This window comes from Megascapheus bottae, chromosome 20, assembly GCF_031878675.1.
Source record: "Megascapheus bottae isolate mThoBot1 chromosome 20, mThoBot2.hap1, whole genome shotgun sequence".
Taxonomy (NCBI): domain Eukaryota; kingdom Metazoa; phylum Chordata; class Mammalia; order Rodentia; family Geomyidae; genus Megascapheus; species Megascapheus bottae.
This window is the reverse complement of record NC_143528.1, coordinates 38,033,989-38,052,099: the sequence shown is the minus strand read 5'-3', so window position 1 is coordinate 38,052,099 and position 18,111 is coordinate 38,033,989.

Here is an 18,111-nt window from a genome sequence, read left to right as displayed (position 1 = left end):
GTGCTTCAAGTGATGTGTGGAATTTAGCCAACCCTTCCTACCTTGAGCTTCTTGCAACTTTTGTGATGCTGATTTTCAGATTAACTAAGGCATGCTGTCATTATTATACTTGAAGTTGTACAGAAATAAGAAAGGTGGGACAAATTCGCATTACTGCCATGTGAGCTCATCTTGAAAAGAAATGTGTACACTGTCTTATATTTGTGGTGACTATTCTAGCAGCTGAGGATAATTGTTAGGGGTGACTTGAAAACCATGTTATTCTTTCTGATGGTGGATTCACTGAACTGAAGAATATCCCAAGATTGTAAAAAAAGGCACTTGTTTGTTTTTTAAAGAAAAAGTATTTGTGATCATTTATTCTATTCAAGTGTATCTCAATATTACTCAACAGTAGTGATATGACCGTCACAAAGATTTACATACATATTTTGCAATGATTTTGTGTGGTTTTGTATTTGTGAATATGGCCCCGTTGCTGTCATTTATTTAAAATCTGCAAAATAATATGTTACTGATGTAGTTATAAAATAAATCCATGCTAATGAAATAGTTTGTTTTTATTTCTGCTGTACCATGGTCTGTGTAAGCTGTTGCCAGAAGAAGCTTCATTTACAGAAAGAAGAAAGGGAGAAGGTGTGGAGGGAGAGATTCTTGTAGAAATCAGGCTAAGCCCAGAGGTACAGGCAGGAAAACTTGAGAGCCAGAAGCTAGCGTAGGAGTCCTGGCTCTCGTCTCCTGGGATGGCAGCGCTTGCTCCACCCATGGCTCACCTGCCCCTTAAGTGCACAGGAGCAGATGGGGGCCACCCCTTCTGAGAACAACTCACTTGCTCAGAAAACTATATAAATTGCTCAGCCTCTACTCTGCCAAGCTTGAAAGCCTCATCCCAAGATCCAGGCTTTCTCCTACTGATGTGGAGGGATCTTGCCTTCCGAAATTCCTCCTGTGTCTTGGCATTGCTTCTCCTCCTCCAGTTTGAAGTGCAGTGGAGAGCATCCTCCACGAGGCCTGCACCCCAGGCCGCTAGAGCTGAGCATCTGTGAGGACACCAGCCGGGGCCCAGTCCTGAGTGAATCCCTGCCTGAAACGATACTTTGTGGCTCTCCGAGATTTGCACCCACTGTGTCTGGTGCAAACTATAGGCCAGCCCATGGGCCTCCCACCCCTGCAGGCCTTCCCTGTCCCCTGACGTCCACACCTGCTCCAGCCGTCCCCACCCAGCCTCGTGGAAGACTGGCAGCAGCCCTCTCTCCAGCGGTGTGCTTGGCTAGTAAAGGGAGTTGGGATGTTGTTTATGTCCTAGGCTTGTAGAGCAGGCAGAAGCATCCATCTTGACTGATCACCTCGTCACCTCCTCCTTTACTGAGCTCTTTATTGAACTCTTATTGGAACCTTTTTATAGACTCTGCTCTGTCTCTTCCACTTCTAAAAAGGTTGGAAGATGGAGGCGGCATTTCTTTATCGTGTGTGTGTGTGTGTGTGTGTGTGTGTGTGTGTGTGTGTGTGTGTGTTGACCAGAACTTGAACTTAGGGCCTTGAGCTCTTGCTCGGCTTTTTGCTCAAGGCTGGTGCTCTACTACACCTCCACTTTTTGCATTTTGCTGGTTAATTGGAAATAAGTACCTCATAGAATTTGTTTGTTTGCCAGTCCTAGGGCTTGAACTCAGGGCCTGAGCACTGTCCTTGGGCCTTTTAGAGCTCTACCACTTGAGCCACAGCACCACTTCCAGCTTTTGCTATGTATGTGCTACCAAGGAATCAAACCCGGGTCTTCATGCAACGCTAGGCAAGCACTCTACCACTAGGCCAGATTCTCTGGCCCTCTCATAGACTTTTGTGCTTGGAGTGGCTTCAAACCATGAACCTCATTCTGAGTAGCCGGGATTACAGGTGTGTACCACTGGTGCTTGGTTTAGGAAGCAACATGTCTTGGGGCTCGCCATCCTGTTTCCATTTGCAGATACATTTGCTCAGGCTGGGAGTGTGGCCTAGTGCTTGCCTAGCCTGCTCAAAGACCCGGGTTTGATTCCTCAGTACCACATACATAGAAAAAGCCAGCTATAGTGCTGTGGCTCAAGTGGTAGAGCTCTAGCTTTGAGAAAATCCAAGGATGGAGCTCGGTACTTGAGTTCAAACCCTAGGACTAGCAAAAAAAAAAAAAATACACTTGCTCCTTGCTGACCTTATGGATGCTTCCCTGCCCCACCTCTGACTGTGGAGGGGGTCCTACCACATCTAGACAAGAACAGTGATCCCGAGCAGTGACAGAGCAGCCCACACAAAGACCAGCCACTGAGGATGGGCTGGATGTGATGTAAAGCACAAAAGAGCAAAAAGAGAAAGACGACAGTGAGCTGTGCCCTAAGGTCGTTAGCCAGTCTGGGAGAATATAGAAGTTTAGACAGCCTGAAATGAAACAGAAGTGAAGAAAGAGAATCTAGGACAAATAACAAGATAACTGATCTTGTTACATCAGCAGAATGTGAAGACAGTCTAATGACGGAGGCTCAAGCTGACCTCTCTCCCAGCTGGCCCGAGAGGTGAGTTTGCACAGGGAAGCTTTAGGGTCTTGGAGATACTTCCTATCTGGCCAGGACAGGGCTCAGCCCTGCCTGGCACCATCCTCACCTTTCTCCCCCACCCCCATCCCCCCTTCCATCATGCCATGTGCTCCTCAGCACTCCAGATGGACAGTTTCTAAGATGTCACTCCAGAAATGGTGGCTGAGATCAGTTTTCTCATAAGGAAAATGGTGTCAGATTTCAGTCCACTTTCAGAATGCCAGCTGGACCTGCCCATTCACTGGGCTGCTTTAAGTGGTCAAAGAAGCATTTCCATAGCTGCCTACCCCCACCCCCATTGAAGGAAAAGGTCCCGGAGGGGAGGTGTCCAGCGAAGGTCGAAGAGATAGGGGGCGCTATGGAGGGTGTGGTTTCCATCCCAGCCCACTCAGACCTGCGCTGGGCTCAAATGGCTGAGATGGACACAAAGCAAGGCCCTTCTGACCTCATAAGCTAGTCCTGGAGCTTGAACTCAGGGCCTGAGCACTGTCCTTGGGCTTTCTCAAGGCTAGAGCTCTACCACTTGAGCTTCAGCACCACTTCCTGCTGTTTCTATGTAGGTGGAACCAAGGAATTGAACCCAGGTCTTCATGCACTCTACCACTAGGCCAAACTCCCGGTTTTATTGTTAGTCATTTCCAAATGCTGTCTAATTTCCCTTATGGTTCCTTTTTAAATTCATGAATTATCTAGTAACATGTTGCCCGAGTTCCAAGATTTGAATATATTTTATCCTTTTCAGGGCTAGGATCAAATCCAGGGCCTCACATGATAGGCCAGCATTCTGCCAGTTGGCTTCAACTACATTTTCATTGCTGATTTATGATTTAATTTCTCCTATAAAATAATCTACTGTATGTTTCCCATTTTAAAGTTATTAAGACTTATAATCTAGCCTATGGTCTGCCTTCATGCTTATGTAACATACACAGAAGGATAATATAATCTTTGTTATTGCAGATTGTAAGTTTTCATGAAGTCAAGTTGATTGAATGATTTTTTAATTTCCTTACCCATCTTCTGTTCACTTGGTTGGCCACTTACATGGACAGAAGTTTTATATCTGGCTATAATTATGAATTTGTATCTTTTTTGATTGTTCTAGAGGTTTTTCTATTGTTTTCTTTTGGATATATAATGTTCAAGCATTCCAACATGACTTCTTTTTTTTTGTCTGTCATGGGGCTTGACCTCTCTGGGTCCCTGAGTTCTTCAGCCCAGGCCAGCACTGCACCACTCCTGGTTTTCTGCTGGCTAATTGGAGATAAGAATCTCACGAACTTTCATGCCTGGGCTGGTTTTGAACTGCGATCCTCACGTCTCAATCTCCTGAGTAGTTAGGATTACAGGCGTGAGCCATCGCACCCAGCTTGGTTTTTTTGTTGTTGTTGGGTTTTTTTGAAAGCTGTTTTTGAATTCCCATATGAATTTCAAACCAACTGTTCAATCTCTACCAAAAAAGACCTGAGAAATTTTGTTGCGATTTACTTCCTCACAAATCCAGAGGCTGGAAGACCACAAATGTGGGAAGCTCATCCTTAGTGAAATGGTATCTAGAGGTGGGCCTTTGGGAAGACATTAGGTCACAAAGGTGGATCTCCCTTGCATCAATCAGTGCCCTTAATGAAAAGAAACCACCGAGAGCTCCCTGGGTCCAACCACCATCTGAGAACACAGCCACAGCACATCCACCATGAGCCAGAAAGGGTCTCCAGGCTGCTAGCACAGTGACCTTGGACCTTCCAGTCTCTGAGAAGACGTTTCTGTGGTCTGAAAGGTAATTTACTGCGTCAGCCACCTTCTCCCTCTGTCCCTTTGCACACATTCATCCCTGGTGTTTCTGTGAGCTCAGCATGGCCCACGGCAGAAATCAAGCCTGCTGTCCCACTGAAGAGCGAGAAGTGACAAGGCGAGGGGCAGGGGACAGGGTGAGCCCCTCCCCTGAGGGAAAAACTTGCCTGTGCACCCAGGCTGATAAAGAACAGGAAAAGGAAGCCAGCGGCTTCCAGGGTAGGCGCGGATGCGCACAATGTGTGAACATGGCTCTTTTCCAAAATTAGAGCGGGCCACTGGAAATAGTGGCTGTTTGGTGCTGCTGTCAGCTTTTGCATTCTTCTTGTGAGTGTATTTAACCCTTCGGTGGGCACCCCTTGGGCGGGTGAAGTCCCTCACTGCCTGCCGGCTTAGCTATGTGAATATTCTCTCCTGCTCTCCTTTTCCATACTGCCCTTTACATTACATTGCTCCCCAGAAGAGAGAGGTGGGGGTCTGACCCACCACACAAGATATTACTTCAAAGGAAAGCCGTTGCCATGGGAACCCGTTGTCAAATGCTTGTCTGCAGGGAGGGGACAGGAGTGGGTCCCAGGATTGGCTAGGCCCTGCTTTGCTTTTGTCTTAGGTTTGTGACATGAACAATAAATGGCTGGAGGTGGGGGTGGGGAGGAAAGCGTTCCTGTACCAGAGCGGGGGCTGTGCTGGCAGGGCCGGGCACCTACACCAGGGCCCACTTGCGAGGGTCCTGTGCACTCTTGTGTGGCACACTCCAGTCACACACGGTCTGCAGCACAGAACACTGATAACCTTGGTGAGGAGTGGGACCATACACACCGGGAGGAGAGGATGACACACGCCAGAGGGCGGCCGGGCCAGGCACAAAGGCTGTGAAGACGCCCCCGTGCTGGGGGCAGGACCCACAAGGCAGCAGCCTACTGCTAGTGCAAGGCCCTGAGTTCAAACCCCGGGGAGCCCAATAATGTCAGATCAGACATTTGCCCACACACAGTGTTTAGGAAACACTCAGCCCTCAAACACAAAAATCACTGCCCCAGTGAGGGCATGGGTTCAGGTTACCGCAATTAAAACACAGTAGAAGCATAGCATGATGGCTCATACCTGTAACCCTAGCTAATCAGGAGGCTGAGATCTGAGGATCACGGTTCAAAGCCAGCCCGAGCACTGAAGTCTGTGAGACTCGTATTTCCAATTAACCACCAGAAAACCAAAAGTAGCCCCATGGTTCAATGGGTAGGGCTGTAGCCTTGAGCTGAAGAGCTCAGGGACAGCCCTGAGGCCCAGAGCTCAAGCCCCAAGACCAAAAGAAAAAGGAAAAGAACTACAGCAGAAGTCAAGTGTTGGCAGCTTATACTTGTAATCCTAGCTACCCAGGATATGTGAAGATATGTTGCATCACAATTTGAAGACAGGGCAGAAAAGTCTGCTAGATCCCATTTCTAAAATAACCAGCACGTGGAACAACAGTGGCTCACATCTGTAGCCCTAGCTAATCAGGAGACTGAGATCCCAGGATCACAATTCTATACCAGCCTGGGCAAGAAAGTCCATGAGACTCTTATCTCCAATAAACCACTAGAAAACCAGAAGTGGAACTGGGGTTCAAAATGGTGGAGCAAAAGAGCTCAGGTACAGTGCTGAGGCCCTGAATTCAAGCCCCATGACAAAAAGTAAAACAAAACAGCCAAAAACCAGGCTGGAGGTATGGCTCAAGTGGTAGAGCACCAGCATAGCAAACACAAGGCCTTGAGTTCAAACAACCCCAGCACTGCTAAAACCAAAACAAAACATGGAAAGGGTAGATACAGAGGCAGCAGCCCTGTGCAAAACAGTGATGTCACCCCAGCTTGTCTTCTCACCCCACCCTTCCTCTGGGCTCCTCTGAATACCTTTGGTGCCCCAACCTCATACTGCCCCCAGAAGCCTCACTTGGTGCCCCTAGTGAGCAAATGTAGGCCAATCCACACTCTCAAGGCACACTAGACAGGATGCCTAGGCCTGGTGGGAATGTTCTCATTTAACTTCATTTGGAATATGATTTTATTTTCCATTTATTTGCAGGGCTGGGATTTGGTGTCTATCCATGCTAAGCATGTCCTCCGCCCCTGAGCTGCAGTCCCAGCCCTTGCTCAAGATCTTACCTGGGTTTCCTCACACCCCCCTGACTGAGGAGGCCATTGCTGCGTGGCTGGCTGTCACCTCCAGTCTCCCTTCCTTCTGGGGAGGCCAGAAGGCTTTTTGGTGCCTCTTCCCCATCCAGAAGCCCTGTAAGTCTCCTCAGATGAGTCACGTTGTTATCACAAGCTGAGGTAGACTTAAAAGGGATTCAGCCTGGACCAAAAGATATGTCACTCGGGAGAACCCAGGGCACTTGGGACTTTGAGCCAGCATTGATGACAAGGTACATTTTTGTTCCGGAAGCCATTCAGGCAAGCCATGCGTGTGGGGGCTGTGGATATCAGAGACGCGGGACCCCCCAAGCATGTCCCTGGGGGAGAACACGCCCTCACCCTGTCCTGGAAGTATGTCTGCCTCTCCCCATCTCTTGCTTCCTCCAGCCTCCCTTCCCACCCCAGCCTTGCCTGGCTTGGGGCTTGAATTAGTTCTGGGCAGGAGCAAGGGAAGGAGGAGATTGAGACTGTAGAGAGAATTAAGGAAGCAGAAAAGATCAATTGTATTTGCCAGATGGGACTTTTAAATACACACACACACACACACACACACACACACACACACACACACACACGGCTTATTAATTAAACATGGAGTTTTTTTTATATTAAAAGCCGAATAGACCTACTTTTTCATTTCAACTGTGTGTGTGTGTGTGTGTGTGTGTGTGTGTGTGTGTGTGTGTGTGTTCAAGGGAATGCTTACACATAGATTGTGCTAGAGAAGGCAGAGAGAAGGTTCTGGACTTCTCAGAAGCAGCCAGTTCATTGTTTATCCAAGGCCACCGAGAACCTAGAGTGTGGCATCTCCCTTCTGCGGCGTTCCCATGGAAACCACGCATGTGCCGTGCATGCCAAAGGGCAGCCAGCCCGGGTGCTGAGACAATGCTGCCTGCAGATGAGGGGTGCACAAAACAGCTGCTCCCAAACCAGAAGCACACCTCCCTCCGCCTCACACAGCAACCCCCACGTTCCTCAGTAAATGTAGCAGCCTCCCACCCCCACCCCATGGAACACAGACCTCCTGAGGGCTGAGTGACAGGTTGGACAGGTCCCGCCCACCAAGGCTGGAATGTTAATTGCACCTATCAAGTCAGAGAAGGAAATGAGATGGAGCGGAAGGCAGGGGAGGGGGTTTCCACAGGACGACAACTTTGGTGCATGGACAAGTGGTGAGGGACACAGCAGGGCGAGAGACAGGCGTGTACGGACAGTGGCTGCCCCTGCTGTGCCCAACCCTGTCCCAAAATTCCCATCTGCTGGTCAGTCTTTGCGGCAGGAATCATCACCGTTGCCCTCTTTGCTCCTTGTGCTATCGCTATGTCCTGGCACATGGCATGGCCTTCAGGAGCCTGTGTCCCCCTCTGACAACCTGCTGCAGGAGGGTCTTGCAACTTAGAAGATGCTATTGGTCTTGAATCCCTGCGGTCACCTGTTTGGCCTTGCGGGAGTCCAGGGTCTCCCGTCTTCTTGCACTTGTACCTGTTCCTCCCTGCTGGTCAGCTGACCACCTTTCCGAGCCCGTGGCAGCAGTGGTCAGGCCAACTCCAATTCCACGTGGCCTGGAGACTTGGAAGTCCAACATGACTGGAATCGTCTCCACACCCAAGCACAGCCCAGGTTTCCCACTTCGGGGAACTGTGACAGAGACATGAGAAGGGGAGCCCCCCTTGCAGCAAGAATTCGTGGAACATAGGCTCTTGGATCCAATCTCGCTCCTTTTGTGATTTCATATTAGGGAAAGACATGGAAAAATCCCATTTCCAAACAAAGAGATGAGGAAAGGCTGTGCTCAGGCCCTGAGTGCTCTTTACTGGGGAACTTGGGGGTCTTTCGAGGGCGACTCGATTGCACTGCCCCTCCCAGCACCCATCAGCTCTGCCTGTGTCTGGCTGGATAGTTGGCCAGAGAGAAGTGGAAAAAGACAGCAGAGAAGACAGCCAACACACCTGCCTATGGACAAAGACTCAGCCACCACCAGCCACGCCCCTCACAGGGCCACGGGAATGACAATGATTTGATCTGAAGGGAGGCCAGAAGTTGTGAGCTGTACCCAGGACTTGCTAAGTTCGCACATGCAACCATAGATGGGGCTTGCCAGCCGTGGCGTGGCGTTGCTGGGAAACAGGAAATTATATTCCCAGCAAGCACATCTTGCTTCCCCGCTTCCTTCCCCAAGTCTCCCGGACCAAACACGCATGACAGACGTCTGTGAGAGGCTTTTTAAATTGGCATGCAAACCTTCACACAGACCTCTGAAATCACATTCAACTCTCACCCCTAGTAGCTGTTCAGTGGGCACCATCCCAGCCACTGAAGCCCCGTCCAGGCGGCTCTGGGCGCCTGTGGCCTGGCAGATGCCAGCTTTCCGTTACCAAGCAGGTGGATGCAGCGCCCCCTGCTGACCAGTTTCCAGAAGAGCCAGCAGAAGCCACCCACAAGAACAGCCATCTCCAGCTCAGCCAAGTCCAGCTGAGATGTTAAACAGGAAGCCCAGAGCCAGTGTGTATCCTAGCTGAAAAGGCCTTTGGCTGCCGTCCTAGAAGCAACAAGTGCCATCCTCTGAGATGGCAGGGGCACTGCCTTCACTTCCTCTGAGAGCTTGGCACCAAGAATCGTGGACCGGAAGCACGGCTGTTATCCAGACTCCATGGTGCATAGAGGGCCAAATGGGGAGAAAGGGGGGCTGTCAGGACCTCTCAGCTTCCCATCAAGAAAAAGGCAATGGTACTGAGGGGTTCTTGGCCATTTCACAACCATGGAACACTGCACTGCTCCACCCTGAGTCTAACACTGGGTCTGCTCCCTCCTCCCCAAAAGGTTGTGTTGGTGGTACACTCCTGTAATCCCAGAGGAAGGAGTAGGAGAATCACAGTTTAAGTCAAGCCCCAGGCAAAGTTAGCTCACAATCTTATTTAAGAAAAGAAGCCTGAAGCCTAAAGGCTCAGCTGATAGGGGGGCCAGCCCTAGCCAACTCAGCTCAACCCCTAGGACTGATAGATAAATAAATAAGCCCCAGATCCTTCTCTTAGACTTGGCCAGTGCAGACAACCTGGGCCAGGTGGAAGGAGACTCAGAGATGGCCTCAGAAAGGAGCAAGGAGTCCCCTCACCACCACAAGCTGCTGCCAGAGACAAGATAAATAAGACAGACACCCCCTCCCTGAGGAATTCCGGCTGGTGGGAGCTGGGGCAGGAATGTAAACACACACTTTCCCAGCTTGGATGTGCCAGCGAGGGCTCTGTGTAAGTACAGAAAAAGCTCCATGGGCTTCTGAGCTGGGTTTTCAGGCACAAGTGCGTGCGTGCGTGTGTGCGTGCGTGTGTGCGTGTGTGCGTGTGTGTGTGTGTGTGTGTGTGTGTGTGTGTGTGTGTGTATGTGAAGTCAAAGTCAGAGGAAGCAGCAGACAGGGGACAAGAGACCGGGTCTATGTACACTATGGCTGGCTAAGTGAACAGTGGACAGTGGGAGCGAGAGAGGGGGCTGGCAGGCCGTCCCAGGCGGGAGAGAGCAGGGGGGCCGCCTGCACACGCATCCCTCGGTCAGTAGGAGGACATCACAGCTGTACTTTAGGGAGTCTCTCCTGTAGCCTTGGTAAGACAGGGCAGAAAAGCCCCGGAGCAAGAGCTGGCCAGGGCTTAGGCAGTGTCACACAGGATGGTAGCTGTGTCAGAGGACCAGTGTCACACAGGAGGGGAGTGGGCAGACAGGGCAAGAAAGGGAGAGGAAGAAGGAGCAGGAAGCCCGCCTGTCTCAGGCCTCCTGGGCAGTGGGAAGTAGGACTTCCTGCTTCCTTGTCCAGGGTTGTGACAGGTGCACACAGGTAAGTTCGTCACAGATGGAGGTCATGATGTGAGCCTCTGAGACGTCTACCCGGGACACGATGAGGTCAGCTCCAGTGTGTGTCACTGCCACCACTTCGCAAGCAGGAAAGACGAAGGAAAAGTCAACGTCCTGTGATGTGTTAGGATCTGCGATTGTGGCCTCTTGTCCTGGGCCACACCAGAGTCCAGTCAGTGTCAAGGGCCCTTCACTCACTCAGGTCACGCTAGGGCCTGAAAGCTGGGCACACTGGTAAGTTAATAAAAGATACCAACATCGCAGCCTTCTGGGATGGAGTCAAGCAGCTATCACTGGGGCAGAGTGATCCCCTGGGGAAGCTGCTGTCCCAAGGAAAGCACTGGGGCTGCTGTCGGCACTTCTTGCTTTTCTTGTCCTCTATTCACAACGTGTGTGTGTGTGTGTGTTGATGAGGCTTGAACTCAGGGCCTCCAGCTCTTGCTCCATTTTTTCCACTCAAAACTGGCACTCTACCACTTGAGTCACATGCCTTTGCTTCCAGATTTTTTTTTGCTGGTTATTCAGAGATGAGTCTCTCAAATGTATTTTCATTGGCTAACTTGGAACAACGATGCTCAGGTCTCAGGCAGCTGAGTAGTTTAGGACTACAGGCATGTGCTGGCTTCTTGTTCAAACTATGTTGAGACTGGAGCTCTATTCCACCGGTCCAGCTCGAGAGTGGCACACGCTAGGTCCAGGCTCCTGCCCAACACACCAACGAAGAATGCCCAAGGTGAAGGACTGGGATAGGAGTTGATCACCCATGGGCATGCCAAGGGAAACGGCATTTTCAGCTCATCTGTGGGTACAGACTCCAGTTCTGAGTGTACACAGAACGTATTCCGGGCATATACAAGCGCAGGCATAATTACTTAACAGTTTTGGTTAAGTGGAGGGCCCGGTTATCAGGTTCAGGTTTGGGAGATGTTGCCTTGCAGACATCACGAGAGGCGCAACCTGGTCAGGATAAGCATTTCAAAGATGCCTGCCTTCCGCCCTCGTCCCTCATGGTTAACGACGGGGTCCATCAGTCCCGCATCCACAGGTCGTCCAGCCCTACACAGAGAGGACTGCTTGTTGTTGAGCTCAGGTCACACTGCACAACCCAGGCTAGCTTCAAACTGCTGATCTTCCTGCCTCCGCCTCTTGAGTGCTGGGATTACAGACAAATGCCACCATGCCTGGCCAGGAAGAAGACATTCTGATGACCCTTGAAATCATTTTGTTAAATCAAAGAAGCCAGTGTAAAGGAACGAGTCCTTCATGGCTCTACCTCTGAAAGGTATCTGCAGTGGTCACATTCATAAAAAGAAAGAACTGTCGGGGGTGGGAGGTTGGGGAGATGAGTATTATCGGATGGTCTAGAGTTTATCTGAGAATGGAGTGATGATTGCACAACAGTGTGAATGCACTTAATGCCACTGAATTGTCCACTTAAAAAAATAATGTGGGGGCCGGGAGTTTGGCCTAGTGGTAGAGTGCTTGCCTAGCATGCATGAAGACCCAGGTTCAATTCCTTGGTACCACATACCTAGAGAAAAGCCGGAAGTGGTGCTGAGGCTTAAGTGGTAGAGCTCTAACCTTGAGAAAGTCCAAGGACAGGGCTCAGGACCGGCAAAATAAATAAATAAATGAATGAATGAATGAATGAATGAAGAACTCGGCTCTGGTGGCTCACGCCGTAATCAGCTACTCAGGAGGGAGGATTGGCATTTGACGCCAACCCCTGCAGAAAAGTCTTGTAATTCTTTTTTTTTTTCATCCTGGGGCTCAAACTCAGGGCATGGGTGCTGTCCCTGAGCTCTTTCATGGAGGCTACTTCTCAACCACTCTGAGCCATAGCTCCACTTCTGGTTTTCTGGAAGTTAATTGGAGATAAGAGTCACAAATTTTCTTTCCCAGGCCTGCTTTGAACTGTGATCCTGAGATCTCGGCCTCCTGAGTAGCTAGAAGCTGCTAGTGCCTGGCTCCGTGAGACTCTTATCTCCAATTAACCACCAGACGTGGTGCTAAGGTTCAAAATGGTAGAGCACAAGCCTCGAGTGAAAGCTCAAGGACAGCACCCCGGCCCTGAGTCCAAGCCCCGTGACTGACTAAATAAGTAAATAAAACAAATAAAACAAATAAAAGTGTGTTGTAATGCACATCTGCAGTCCCAGCACTTGAGAGACTTGGTAGGAGGATTCTGAGTTCAAGGCCAGCCTGAGCTACAAAGCAAGCCTCTGCCTCAAAACGGAACAAAAACCGAAGGTTAAAATATAAATGGTAAATTTTTGTTCTGTGTATTTTACGACAATTTAAATGTGAAGGAAGAACAGCCCTTTCTTCCATCTGTCCTTCAGTCTCTTCAGCTTTAACAAGAAGGGCTGGGCCTGGTGCTTCTGGATTTGTAGTCTGATGTTTCCATGGCAACCACAACAGGCAGGCAGGATCTCAGCATCAAATCGACCGAGTTCACCTCCCCCCCCCCCCCCCCGTGCTCTCCCTCCCTCCCACCCACACACAGAAGGAAACCTCAGTGTTACACTGGTGCTCCTGAATCTATGTGCCACCAGCGACAGCTCCAGGCCTCCTGCAATCTCCAGTACCTTTCTCTCCCACTCCCGGACCCCACTTGTTTCTCACTCGTCCCCTCCTTCACACCCATCAGTGTGTGGGGCTCAAAGACCACACCCTAAATCAAGTTTTTAGTAATTACACTTTAAGTGATCCACAGTGCTGACATATGGAGGTGACATTACCAGGCAGATGATGGATGAATGAGTGGCTGAAAGAGCAAATCCCAGACAGCTATATCCATTCCTGGGTGCGGGGCTCGGCTCCTCTCGTCAGGCTGGCCGCCAGCCAGGCTGGATGCCTGGCTCTAGGCATTCTGTGGTAACAGACACTGCCCTGCCTGGCTCCGTCATCCCGGTCTCTGGTTCCTGCCCCTCGGGAGGACAGCTGCTACCATCCTGGACCAGCAACCAGACAGTTCCCAGGGAAGTCTCACAGAGGCTGCTCAGAGAAGGGATTCCTTCCTGGACGACCGTGAGCCCCACACCGGATGCCAGCCCTGCCTGGAACACACGTGTACCTGTCCTAGGGCTTGAACTCAAGGCCTGGCCTGGGTGCTGTCCCTGAGCACTACCTGAGGAGTCACAGTTCCACTTCTAGTTTTTTGTTGTTGTTGTTGTTAGAGATAAAGCATCTCACAGACTTTCTTGCCCCAATTGGCTTTGAACCCGAGTCCTTAAAGCTTCTTCTTAGTAGCTAGGATTATAGGTGTCAATAGCACCTAGCACATACATTTTTAAATCACTTCATTTTTTTTTTCTTTTTGTGGGTCCTGGGGCTTGAACCCTAGGCCTGGGCGCTGTCCCTGAGCTCTTCAGCTCAAGGCTACCTCCCTACCCCTTGATCCACAGCCCCATTTCCTGTTTTCTAGTGGTTAATTGGAGAGAAGAGTCTTACATTGCTCTTTAGTGCCCAGGTTGGCTTTGAACCTCAATCTTCAGATTTCAGCCTCCTGAGTAGCTAAGATTACAGGTGTGAGACACTGTGCCCTGCTAAACCACCTAATTTTTAAAATCACGAAATCCCACCAAAAGAGACAACCACCATGGAAGCATGTACAAAAGAATGCTTCCATCTTGGGGCCGGGAGTTTGGTCTAGTGGTTAAAGTGCTTGCCTAGCATGCATGAAGACCCGGGTTCGATTCCTCGGTACCACATACATAGAAAAAAGCCGGAAGTGGTGCTGAGGCTCAAGTGGTAGAGCTCTAACCTTGAGAAAGTCCAAGAACAGTGCTCAGGCCCTGAGTTCAAGTCCAGGACTGGCAAAAAAAAAAAAAGAATGCTTCCATCTTACAGGTTTTAACTTGGCTGGCAAAATAGAGGTGTGTTTATTCTCTTAAGGAAGGGGCTGCAGAGCCCCCAGGGTACATCCCCACATCTGTGTAGGTCCAAAGCGTCTAGGATACACCTGTCACCGGAAGAGGAAGCAAGGTGGGCCTGGTCCAGCAGGGCTGGGCTAAGCCTGGCTTGTAAGAAGACTGGCACCTGTTGTCTGTCCTACACGGAAGTCAGCGGGCTTAATCACAACTCTGCATTCAGCCCAAAGAGAAGGAAACATCGCCCTCCCTGGCCAGCCCACAGTCAGAGCACACTCGGGAGTCAGGGGGGCTCTCTGGGAAGGACTGGCCACACCTGTCCAGACTTGCTCCTCCCCTCACTTTTGGGAATGCCATCCTTCCAGCCAGGCTGCTTCCTGGCTCCTCCAACATGCCAGAGAGGCTCTCTTCACCTCACCCACGGAAATGGCAGAGCCACCCACCGCTGACTGTCTTCCCGTGAGAAGGGCATTTACAACAGCACCTAGCCTGAGGAAATGTTAAACTCCCTCGTGTCCTCGCCCGTTTACATGTGGAAAACCTGAATCATGAGAGTGGCTTCCTAGAAATGCCCAGCACTTGGGTGACTCAGTCAGGCCGAGATTCCACCAGACCCCAGGTACAAGCAGTGTGTCTCCAGCTTTGCCCCTGCTCCGGGCTATGTTGGCACTGCGCCTGGCCAGGCAGCAGGACCCTGCTATGATGTGGCCTTTCCAGCTGGAATCTTGAATATACATTTTCAAGGCAGGGGTTACAGCACCGACCTCCCTGGGAGAGGGGGGCTGCCACTACCGGAGTGTCGGTTCCATCAGACCCAAGGGCAGCCATCAAGAATCCCTAGCAAAGTGTCAGCACACGGGAATCTTCCATCTCACTGCAGAAGCCAGTGAGACAGCAGACACTTCCCTAGAGAGGTGTGAAGGGCAGGGATTTGGTGAGCCGAACTTACAGAAGCTTCTGGAAGAAGTCTGGCAGCCGAGACAACTTTCCTCATCATCGTACTTGAAATGCCTTTTTCTGGTTTACCGTCTGACTTTCGGCGTGCATTGTTTTTCCTATACCACGTCCACTTTTTCAGTAGTCAGGTTTAAGTCGTTAACTATTTTCCTTGGGATTGTTGAGGGACTTGCACATTTAAACAGCAAAAATCACCAAAGTATATCTGAAAGTGGAAAATGATTCATGATTCAAGATGGTGGTCAGCTCTACGAACACACACACATGGAGCTCGGCATACCACACGCAGGCCTCAGAGCTGGCTGGCCCAATCTACTCACATTAACCTCTCTTCTGAAAAACCCAAGGCACCAGCTTCAAACGGATGTGAGGACAGAGGACGGCAGGGAGAGCTCACGATTCACGGCCTGCACTCATTAAGTGTCCGGGTAGCCCCTTCTCTTCAGCGATGTGCTCTTCAGCCTGGATGGCTAACACTGATCTTTTTTCAAAACCACGAGCAGAATCAACCCGCCACCCCTCCTCACCCAACACCCTTCAACTTATAAGGATCCCCGGGCGTGAGTGTTAGAAAAGCCTGGGTATCTTCAGATAGCTGAAATGCATGTGGATTGTCTTTTCAAACCTATTCCTAATGCTGAACCTAATGACGCCAATGGGTATGGGAAAGTAAAAAAGCCATCCACCAAGACGATGTGCCATGCGGGAGGGGGAGGGCAGTCTGCCACTAATTAATTTTCTGTTTCCCAGGTCCGCTGACAAAGTCGAACATGAATTATTCTGGTAATGCATTGGTTGGGTGGAGATTTTGTTCAGAACCGTTCCAAGAAAACTAAGAAACTTGAGATGCCTGCTCTTGCGGATCCAACCTTGGGATTGATGAAAGGCGGTGGGGATGTCTGGTTGCGAATGCTGGCAAGCAAAGATATGGACCCCTCATCTTTTCTGTACTCTGAATTCTGGTCACTACCCCCGCCACTCCAGCCATGCCACTCCAGGTCTTGTAATCCCAGCCTGTGAACCACATCACAGGACTGCCTTGGGGGAGGGTGACGCAAACGCTCTGCCTCAGCAACGTCTGACGTCACAGACCCACAGGTCTGATGTCACGTTTGAATATAGTGACTGAGACTATTTGTAAACAGGCACCTGGCTGAGACAGGAAGAGAAGGTTGTGGGCTTAACTAGAATCATAAACTGCCTGATCCACGTCGCTTCAAGAGATGGCAGGTTCCCACGAGCCCCAGTCCACTCTTTAACGTTTCTCTTCTTTGTCTCTTCTGGTGTTCTATGCCACTTGTCTTTAAGAGTTCAATCATTCCTGATTCCTCGCTTATCTCAAAATGTACCTTGCGACCTTACTTTAGCTAAATCCAGTAAAACTGACTTGATACTGGCTTTTGTTGTTTCGATGCTGAAAACTCTGGGTTTATTTTTGTCGTTGTTGCCAGTCGTGGGGCTTGAACGGAGGATCTAGGCACAGTCTTGGAGCTTTCTCAAGGCTAATAATGCTCTACCATTTGAGCCACAGCATCACTTCCAGTTTTTTCTGTGTACCTAGTAACCAAGGAATCAAACCCAGGGCTTCTTGCATGCTAGGCAAGCACTCTACCACTAGGCCACACTCCTGGCCCTCCCTTCTTTTCTTTTTTCGTAAGTCATGAGGCTTGAACTCTGGGCCGGTCTGTCCCTGAGCTCTTCAGCTCAAGGCTATGTCCTGCCCCTTGAGCTACAGCACCGCTTCCAGTTTTCTAGTGGTTAATTGGAGATAAGAGTCTCACGGTCTCATGGGGGGGAGGGTAATGTGGACCAAGACATGTGAAGGGTATCAATGTATGTGAATTAATGCAGCTTCTAACTGGCAAATATGTAACCCTTTTATTAATTACAATAAAAAATATCAAAAAATTAAAAAAAAATTAAAAAAACCTGTTAGCTGTGGAAAAAAAAAAGTCTCACGGTCTTTAGTGCCCAGGCTGACTCTGAACCTCGATCCTCAGATCTCAGCCTCCTGAGTAGCTACATCTACAGGTGTGAGCCACCGCGCCTGCCCCACCCACCATGATTTCAAAATGTGTTTGCACGCATGCACCATCAACAGTGACCACCTAGAGCAGCTCCCTCTGAGGAGCGGCAGACGAGAGAAGCAGTCACCCCGGGTGATGGGCACGGGCACCAGGTGTGCAGCGAGGTGGCAGGGGCAGTGGGGGTGGGCCTGAGGGCTCATTGAGCAGGCCAGATGAGGACATGTCAGCCTGGCCTCCACTTGAGGGGCCTCTACCCAAAGACAATGGGAGGTGATGGAGGACTTTCAAAGGATTTCAGGGTTGTTTTACAATCACGGTGGGTGCAGAGAAGTATGAAGGCATCAGCCCAACCAGAAAGACACAAGAGTGCCTGGCAGGGGGCTGAGAACCTCCACCAGACTGCAAAAGGGGGGGGCGAGGACTGCCACATTCAGCTTCCTCGATGGAGACGCCAATCTGCTTGTTCCTTGGGTAAAAATGCTGTTCGTTGGGGCCGGGAGTTGGGCCTGGTGGTAGAGTGCTTGCCTCGCATGCACAAAGACCTGGGTTCCATTCCTCAGTACTCCATACATAGAAAAAAAAAGTCGGAAGTGGCGCTGAGGCTCAAGTGGTAGAGCTCTAGCCTTGAGAAAGTCCAGGGACAGCACTCAGGCCCCGAGTTCAAGCACAGGACTGGCAAAAAAAAAAAAAGTGTGTGTATCCTGTGCAATCTCCCCCCCCCACCCCCCCCCCCCCGACCCCTCTAAACCATCTTTGACTTTGGATTCCTAATCAGTGGGCGGGCTACACAGACTACCACATCGGCTGGGCTGGAGCCCCGGGTGGAGGGAGTAGGAAGACTGCAGGCTGGTGGAGGCCCGAGGGTGAGGGCCTCCCCAAAAAAGAA